The sequence below is a fragment of the Asterias rubens genome, chromosome 11 (assembly GCF_902459465.1).
Source record: "Asterias rubens chromosome 11, eAstRub1.3, whole genome shotgun sequence".
Lineage (NCBI taxonomy): Eukaryota > Metazoa > Echinodermata > Asteroidea > Forcipulatida > Asteriidae > Asterias > Asterias rubens.
In genome coordinates this window covers 9,953,421-9,963,299 of record NC_047072.1, presented here as the reverse complement: position 1 = coordinate 9,963,299, position 9,879 = coordinate 9,953,421, and the positions used below count along the sequence as shown (strand labels likewise).

General features: G+C 38.3%; 1 long non-coding RNA gene across 1 annotated transcript; it reads right to left on the bottom strand.

Annotated features, from left to right (window-relative positions):
- Positions 1 to 3,060: 3,060 nt before the first annotated feature.
- LOC117296963 lies at positions 3,061 to 9,267 on the bottom strand. Its single transcript, XR_004519829.1, has 3 exons — positions 9,217 to 9,267; positions 6,754 to 6,970; positions 3,061 to 3,555 (listed from the first exon to the last, which is right to left on the bottom strand). It is a non-coding gene; the product is annotated as an uncharacterized LOC117296963 (long non-coding RNA).
- Positions 9,268 to 9,879: the final 612 nt, after the last annotated feature.

Below are 9,879 nucleotides of genomic sequence, written 5' to 3'. Positions count from 1 at the left end.
TGAATGAAAGTAGGTCTAAAGATCTTCAACAGATCAAAGAGGGAAGTATAGAGATTTTTGCTTTGTTGAGAAGGTTGAATGAACAGATCATAGAGGAAGTATACAGATATTGGCTTTGATGAAGGTTGAATGAAGAGGTAGTGTCCTCAACATCCTACAGTACAACGAGGGGGAAAGTATACAGATATTGGCTTTGATGAAGGTTGAATGAAGAGTAGTGTCTAAAGATCCTCACAGATCAAAGAGGAGGAAAGTATAGAGATATTGACTTTTTTGATGAAGGTTGAAGAAGAGTATTGTCTCAACATCCGAACAGATCTTGGAGGAGGAACTAATATTATTGAAGGAGATAGTCATGTGAGTTATGTGTATACCAGTGGACATTGTTCTCTGTGTTAACAGCCCCCCTCCCCTCCCCCAACTGAATATTATTAAAAACAATTGTTTTACACATTAGTAGTATAACATTTTAGGGGATTTTAGTACTAAATAAATTTCCATTATTATCATTTGTTTGTTATAATGAAACATTTGCTAAGGGTAGGGGGTTGATGGCTATGTATATCCTCATTGTATTGGAATGAGAGACATGTGCTTTGTTTTTATGTATCATAAACAAATTGGGGTAAATTTTCTAGAAGTTGACTTTGATAAGTGATAAGAGTAGGGGCAGTTACACTGTTGAGTCAACCATTGTACCACTATGGTAGCTTTTTCAATAACTTGCAATGGGATTCAAACTAAATTATTTTATTGTAAACTTTGACATTTGTTGGTTGAAATGAAATGCTATTTAAAATGGATGATCCTGAAACACAGCACAATGAAAAAGCTGACAGTTTCAGAAGATGAATAATTATTTGAATTATCAATCTAAGTTTCAGGCAATCTACACCAAATTATTGCTGGTAAAATTTCATTTAAAATAGGGAACTTTCGATTTCCGCCAGGATAGGATAAAGCACTCAAGGGGCAAAAGGGTGTGTATACCTCAAACTTCAGCTGCGGTCTGAGAAATGTTGCAATTGAGTTTATTCTTACAGAGTTTCAGGAAGTTAAGACCAAGGAGGTAAATCAAGTCTTGATGTTTTTTTGTAAGGTACATGTAGGAGCAACAGGTGAAAGAGAGTGAGTCTTTTTCTTATTGGACAAGACCTTTATCAACCAATTCTTCACAATGTTCACAGAGTTACGTACAGGTTAAAAATCACAAACTCTGGCCAATCACTTTTGTACAAACTATATTGATTCACCATTACTGTTCATTGCATGACCTAACCTAACACTGGCAAAGTTTTTTAATTACACTAGATAGCATGACCAATGTATCACCAGAGTTACCATTTTGCATTTCCATGATGCTGAACGGGTACAAATTTTGTGTGTATGAAAGTTTGGCGTTTTCACAGAGAGATGAATCTCAGTATGCACTGTTTCCAATACAGCACTCTACATGCACATCTTGTTTTGGGGTGGGTTTTTTTCCACATGTGTTTAGGAATTATTTAAAACTCACAAGCCCTTAAGGAAATTCCCTGGATGCTGCTTCCCAGGTTGTACCGAAAAATTGGTTGTGATCCCTGGCTACACGGCAATTAACGGTTGCATGGCTTCTGACTGACACCAGCAAACAAAGATATTGACAACATTTTGAGCCCCAAAACATAAGGTTGATTAGCTCAGTTGGCAGCGCGCTGGCGCATTATTTCAGAGGTCATTGGCTCAACTCCCACTCTAGTAAATTTGTCTTTGTTTAACCCCAAACCTTGAATTAATAACTTATCAAAAAGGTTGCAGAATTTGAAACTTCATTGACAGTTCTGTATGAATGAAGAGGTCGGTTTTATATGGGCGAATCCCAAACACCTTTTGTTTTGGTATTGAGTCAAAACAGCAGGATAACAGTTAAACTTCAACTTCGATTTTGTGGAGCATAATAAGCTGACAATAAAAATTATCGCAGTCTACTTCTTACAAAAAATATGGCTGTGCATTTTGTTTGACATATTAATTGAGCTTACAAAGTGCATTATTATTCCATCCTCAATTCTTACCAGTTCCCTTTTCAAACTTGATTACCAAAGGTACTCAAAAAACAGTTACATCTGCCTAATATTAAGTCATGTATCATGTTACAGTGTGAACTGATGGCTCAAAAAGGTGATAACAGAGCAAACTGAGGTTTACAAAAACATTTTTACGCTTTTACGGATTACATCATTCCAATTGAAGTATATTCAATACAAATAACCTTGCCCCAACTTGGATCAACTAGTCTTAATATTTTTAGTTCAGCTTAAACACAATTTAAGTTGATGCACTATAAGCTTAATGCACTTGTAGCACATATACATTTTGTTAGAGACAGCATACTTAGTGGACAGCAACTCATGGAAGTCAAATATTTTCTGAAACAACTAAAGTCAACAGCTAAGGTTAGCAGTCCACTGTCAAAACTTTTTTCTACTGAAGGGGTTCAGTTCTCCAACTCATGGTGAAATAAGCCTTTAAAGAAACTCACCCATTACCAGATGGTAGAACACTGGCTGTAATAAACATATTAATTGACGAACTTGCACAAACAAATAAATATGTTACAAAAATTGATAAATTCTCTTATCGAAGAAGTAAAAAATTCTTCATATTAGTACAACGAACATAATTGTTGCATTGTCTGATTTCCCATAAAGGAATGAATGAAGGTTTTGGGAGAGTAATATAGGCCCGGAATTTCATGCTAAAAAGGGGCAAGGCCATTTTCATTAGCAAAGAGCACTTCCATTGCAAAATCTTCAAGTCAATGGGAAACTTTGAAGGGCAGCAAGGCCAAGACCAGGGGCACTGGAGTAGGACTACACTGGAGGCACATGGGCTCCGTGGCATGTGTGTAATTTCAGCAGTTGTCAACAGACACAAAAGTTGCACTGAGGGTTTTGAGAGAGTATTAAAATTGTTGTATATTGACCCTCTGGTTTCTAATGAACCAAAATGATTTAAACAATCACCTGACTAGACTTGGTTCCAAGATTGTCAGAGATTGATATAATAGGCATTCTTTACCACAAGTTATGCAGAATGAAAAACTTGAGTTTCAACAGCTACTCATTATTTTATGAAAAACACCCCCAAAGTGGTGTGTAATAGGGTCTTTGAAGTAATGAACTTGTACATCACATGAAAAGGCAGTCATTCATGTGAGCACTTTCTTGGTACAAACAAATTTTGTCTGTCCACTTCCAAATAGGTTTTTCTGACCTTTCCAATTCTTGATAATATTTTTCACTGGTGTATCTACATTGACTGTATTAAAAAGCATGCATTAGATTGTAAACTCACCTGCTCAGATTGATATTGAAGATTGATGTCGCACCAGGCAGGTCTCTGGTGACATCATACAGGGCCTACAGTCCCATCATGCAGTCAATCACTGGTCTGGTATTCTGTTGATATTAACTCAGTCCTTCTTCATGAAAGACATCTTGTAGTTCGACTTGTTCATTTCATCCATTTGACATCAACGAGTGGTGAAGTTGCTTTTCTCCCAGTAGCTCATCACTAAATAAAACAGATACAACAAATTAATTTTTGTGAAAGACTGTCTAAAAATGGAAGTAGAATTAGACTTATCTACAATGGAAATAGGGAACCTGTGAGTGGGACCATGAGTGTGCAGAGCAGCCCAGTGTAGGCCTGTTAAATGATCTACACAACCAAGGAATAGCCAGGAATGAGTGAGCGAGATATAATTAGTGGTCACCAGTTTAAGCCATTGGACACTTTCAGTAAACGGTATTGTCCAAGGCCCACACTTGGTGTATCACAACTTATATATAAAATAACAAACCTGTGAAAATTTAGGCTCAATTGGTCATCGGAGTTGGGAGAAAAAAACGGGAAAACCCACCCTTGTTTCTGCACGTTTCGCCGTGTCATGACATGTGTTTAAAATAAATTGGTAATTCTCGATATCGAGAATTGATATTGTTTTAATGTTTTCTCAAAAAGTATAGCATTTCATGATGAAATAATACTTCAAGAGAAGTCTTTCACCATTACCTTCTGTAAACCCTGTAAGTTATTTGTAAATCTGTGAACTAAAAAAAAAAATTCTGTTCCGAAAGTGTCCAATGGCTTTAAAGGCAGTTGACACTGTAGGTAATTACTCAAAATAATTATTAGCATAAAACCTTACTTGGTATTGAGTAATGGTATAAAACATTGTGAGAAACGGCTCCCTCTGAAGTAACATAGTTTTTGAGAAAGAAGTAATTTTCCGCGAATCTGATTTTGAGACCTCAGAATTAGATTTTGAGGTCTCGAAATCAAGCATCTAAAAGCACACAACTTTGTGTGACAAGGGCGTTTGTTTCCCCATTATTATCTTGCAATTGGACGACCAATTGAGCTCAAATTTTCAAAGGTTTGTTATTTTATGCATGTGTTGAGATACACCAAGTGAGAGACTGATCTTTGACAATTACCATTAGTGTCCAGTGTCTTTAAAACCTCAGATGACAGAAGGCAGCTCAGTGACCACTATAAAGGGCATTATCGATTTATAGTGAGAATCAAAAAGCACATAACCAGGTACATAAGGGTTGAAAATGTATACATCGACTATGGGTTTCACAAGGCCTACTGAGAATGTAGAGGGATCCCCATGGAAAGAAGTTAGAAGCAACCAAAGTATTTTTTGTTAAGACTGTTTAATTAAAGACTGTTTAATTAGGTTTTCTTATGTCTAGGGTTGGAAATGACCTGTAGTCCTACAGTTGTAAATGTTAATTGTAAACTGAACTGTGCAGAACCAAACTGGCTGTAAGAACATCTCTGGATTGACGATGTATTAGCTTGCAAAGCACTCAGGTGTCTTTTGGACAACCCCCCAAAAAAGAAATTGTTGATCTTTTATTTGGCAAAGTAAATTTTTTGTACAGGAATATTTTCCTTCTGAATACCTTAAAGCCAGTGGACACTATTGGTAATTGTCAAAGACCAGTGTTCTCACTTGGTGTGTCTCAACATAAGCATAAAATAACAAGCCTGTGAAAATTTGAGCTCGATTGGTCGTCGGAGTTGCAAGATAACTGTGAAAGAAACAAACACCCTTGTCACACAAAGTTGTGTGCTTTCAGATGCTTGATTTCGGGACCTCAAATTCTAAACTTGAGGTCTTGAAATCAAATTTGTGGAAAATTACTTTTTTCTCAAAAACTACTCCACTTCAGAGGGAGCCGTTTCTCACAATGTTTTATACTACCAACCTCTCCCCATTACTCGTTACCAAGTAAAGTTGTATGCTAATAATTATTTTGAGTAGTGTCCACTGCCTTTAAAGTCACCTGGAAGTGGTATTTTGTCAAAATAAAGCTTTTGTCACTAAAATATGTGTTTTGATGAGTGGAATATGAATAAACAATTAACTAAGGTTTAAAAAAATTAGTTTCCATGTTATTTACAAATTTGAAATAAAGCCGAGAGGGCACTGTTCGTGACGTCAATCGAGAAGCGATGAATCGTATGCAGTGCCAAAACAACATAGTGACGCTTGGCGCAAGCTAAAAACATGCCCTCAAAGTTGCAACAATACCTGATTTTTTTTTTCACGTTAGGCAAATGCTCCGTTAGGTTCGTTACGTCTTTCAGGTACCTTCTTCGACTTCCCCACTAGCTGGACAAATTATTGGGGTGGCGTCATGTTTTAGAAAAGAACTTTTCTGTTCATGTCAAAATGTGTAGTGTATTCCGGATTCTCGAAGCACGACGGCTCGAATGAAGTGTTTGCTGCACAGCGCTGGAAAAGACGTCGGACCGGACAACTTGGCAAACTGACACAATCTTTAGTTGTTTTACTGCATCCAGCAGCAATACACCTGGTCGACATTGCCGGAAAAATGCAAGAAAAAAACTTTTTCAAAACGTACAAACGACTAGGACTTGAATGTACTTGCCCATACGTGTGTTCGATGTTCGATCGAGGCAAAGTCTTCCTCGATTGACGTCACAAAAGGGGTAGGCGGAGTCACCCCCCCACACAACTTTACTTAATTTTTTAAACTTATAAATCATTAAAAACAATTACTCCAAAAATTGTTTTATTGTTCAAGAATATATACTCTAATGTTTGAAGAAAAAAAAATTCTATTTCCAGGTGCCTTTAAGTGTAAGCAAAACTAATGCTCCCAAAAACCCATAATAGTTGCAGCTGCAGTGAAGATAACATTCATAAAATTAAATAGTACTACTGCTGATAATGACAACTTGCACATGTACTTCAGCTTCAACTGAAATTAGGGAGCAAATACCTCAGTGTACAAGTACATTCTCTTCAGATTGAACAGAAGTTGTATTTGCAACCTTATAAAAACGGTTGGATTAAATTTGATAAACCTTTATGCATTGACCTCATCCAGCCGCCATGTTTGAGGTAAAATGATGAAAAAAAAATCAAAACACACAGATTTGTATGCGCGGCGCACAGGTTTGGGCCAATGAGCGGCCGCTTTTTTACCTCTAGGTGAGGGCACCCTACTGATGTTTCATCATGTGCATAATGTCTATAGACCTTTATCCTTGTGCAGCCATCTTGAATTTCTCCCATTGATATCAATGCTACCAAACCGAGGCTGGAAGCACAAAATAGTCTGGTTCTTAATTGCAAAATGATTAGCATACAGTCAAGGAACATAACCAATATGGAGGCAGCACGATAATGGTCTATTGTTTTAATGGTGAAGAGTAGTGTAGACATACCTTGCCAAAGAGTGGGTTATCTTGTGCCTTGCATTCATTGAGGGATCAAGAGTGAGTTATCTTGTGTATTTCATCCAGTCCAACTATGACAACTCATCTACCTCGATCCATTCCTTGTCGGATCAATAGTGGGCTATCTGCAGCAGTCCATTCCTTGAGGTTGTCCTTTCCAAAAAGATGTCGGAGAAGAATTGAAGACGATGATGCTACACCACATCTGAACAAAAAGAGAATCAAAGTAGTTGTTCTGTAAATGGACAATTTGAATTTCACACTTGGCAGTGGATACTCTTGGTAATTGCTCAAAATAATTGTTAGCATAAAAACTTACTTGTTATATCGATCAATGGAGAGATGTTGATAGTATAAAACATTGTGAGAAACGGCTCCCTCGGAAGTAATGTAGGTTTTGCGAAAGAAATCATTTCTCACTAAAATATTTGAATTTGATTTAGAGACCTTAGAATTGGATTTCGAGGTCTCGAATTCAAGCATCTGAGAGCACACAACTTTGAATGACAATGGTGTTTTTTCTTCCATAATTATTTTGCAACTTCAACGACCAATTGAGTTCGATTTGTGCATGTTGAGATACACCAAGTGAGAAGGCTGGTCTATGACAATTACCAAAGGTGCCCAGTGTCTTTATTTTGCAATGTGAGTAGAGTAGAGCAGGGTTGAGACCCTAAAACCATGTTTCTTCTTAATTAATGACAGAAAACAAAACAAGACTGAGGGTTGAACAAAGACAAATTGACAGAGCAGGATCTGAACCAACAAACTCCGGATCAAAGTGCCAGTGCTCTACCAGCTGATGATTTATCTACACCTATGTTTGCGCCCTCCCTTTTTTTAATGTCTTTTTTGGGGGTACCAATCAGAAGCAATTAATGAGTGCGTTCGATTAGCTTCCCTGGTCGACCCCGTGGTGCTTGCACTCGGGTGAGCCCCTGACAAGAGCTAATCGAACGATCACACTCGCCCTCTCGTGGTGACGTCATGCAACTCGAGTCATCCCCACAGTGACCCACTCCACAAGCAAGGCACTAGGGGCTGATACGGGTGAGCCCTTGGAAGCGACCCAGGGAAGCTTAACGAATGCACCCTGAAGGCCGAGTCAAATTGACAGAGCAGGATCTGAACCAACAAACTCCGGATCAAAGTGCCAGTGCTCTACCAGCTGATGATTTATCTACACCTATGTTTGCGCCCTCCCTTTTTTTAATGTCTTTTTTGGGGGTACCAATCAGAAGCAATTAATGAGTGCGTTCGATTAGCTTCCCTGGTCGACCCCGTGGTGCTTGCACTCGGGTGAGCCCCTGACAAGAGCTAATCGAACGATCACACTCGCCCTCTCGTGGTGACGTCATGCAACTCGAGTCATTCCCACAGTGACCCACTCCACAAGCAAGGCACTAGGGGCTGATACGGGTGAGCCATTGGAAGCGACCCAGGGAAGCTAAACGAATGCACCCTGAAGGCCGAGTCACACTGCAGCGATAACGAGAACTATTACAATCACGACGCAAAGAGAATGCAAATTGTATTGGTTGAATTGCTCCAAGCAGAGTACGCACACGCTCATTCAACCAATAGACTGCGTTATCGTTATCGTTCTCATTATCGTTCTCGTTATCACTGCAGTGGGACCAGGCCTTAACTGTTAAAGGCAGTGGACACTATTGGTAATTACTCAAAATAATTATTAGCATAAAACCTTTCTTGGTAAAGGTTTGAAAGTATAAAACATTGTGAGAAATGGCTCCCTCTGAAGTGACGTAGTTTTCGCGAAAGAAGTAATTTTCAACGAATTTGATTTCGAGACCTCAAGTTTAGAATTTGAGATCTCGAAATCAACCATATAAAAGCAAACAACATTGTGCGACAAGGGTGTTTGTTTACTTCATTCATATCTCGCAATTGACGACCAATCAAGCTCAAATTTTCACAGGTTTGTTCTTTTATGCATAATGTTTAGATACACCAAGTGAGAAGACTGGTCTTTGACAATTACCAATAGTGTCCACTGTCTTTAACTGCCATCATGGAGGTAGAAATAGTAATGCCATGGAATCATTGGATAAAAAAGTGGTGGCTGGATAAAGGTATTTTTCCGATTATATTTCCCCCACTTACATATCCCCCGGCAAACTTTCCGCACCACGCCATAATCCGCCCTAACTTAGCTAAAATTTACCGCTACCCTCAAGAATTCAATCCCTTTTATTTTTATCAACAGGGATGTAATCGTCTGCTCACCCAGCGGGCCGCATGACTATTTTTCCGCCATGCAGCCGTGCTTGCGGAGAATGTTTCAGACATTGGAAGTTTTTTACTTTTGTAGCCAACTTTTACGAACAAAACATAAAACAATTACAGCTTGAATATAGAAAGTCTGGGTTAAACATGTTTTAACATTACTCAAACTGATAGAAGTACAAAATTATAGTAAAATGTTCTTACCTTTTCCCTTATTTTTAAGGATTCAGTCGCCATCTTGAACATAACCCGGGCCTCTCAGGCGCAGGCGCGACACTGGAAGGATATAATTTGCATATCGTGGTACAAAAAATCGTCTGCTAAAAAACTACTTGCGATTTTCATAAATGTTTTCCAATTATTATTGAATAGAAAGTGGAACTCGGCAAAAATTGTTCCAAAGCAGCCACATTGCTCGATAATATTAAATATGATTTCAATGTTTGCAAAAAGAAAGGTTTTACATTGTGTTCAACCATTTCCAGGAGGAATTATCTATAGCGCCCCAACCCATCTCGCCTCTTCATGATGCAATTTGACAAAGCCATTAAAGCCCTTTATACACTTTCGGTACAGAAAAAAATTAAAAGTTCACAGATTTACGAGTAATTAACAGGGTTTACAGATGGTAATGGTGAAAGACTTATCTTGAAATATTATTCCATGAAATGCTTTCCTTTTTGAGAAAACAATATCAATTCTCGATAGCGAGAATTACGGATTTATTTTAAACGTCATGAAACGGCGAAACGTGGGGAAACAAGGATGGGTTTTCCCGTTATTTTCTCCCGACTCCGATGACCGATTGAAACTAAATTTTCAGGTTTGTTATTTTATACATAAGTTGTGGTACACGAAGTGTGGGCC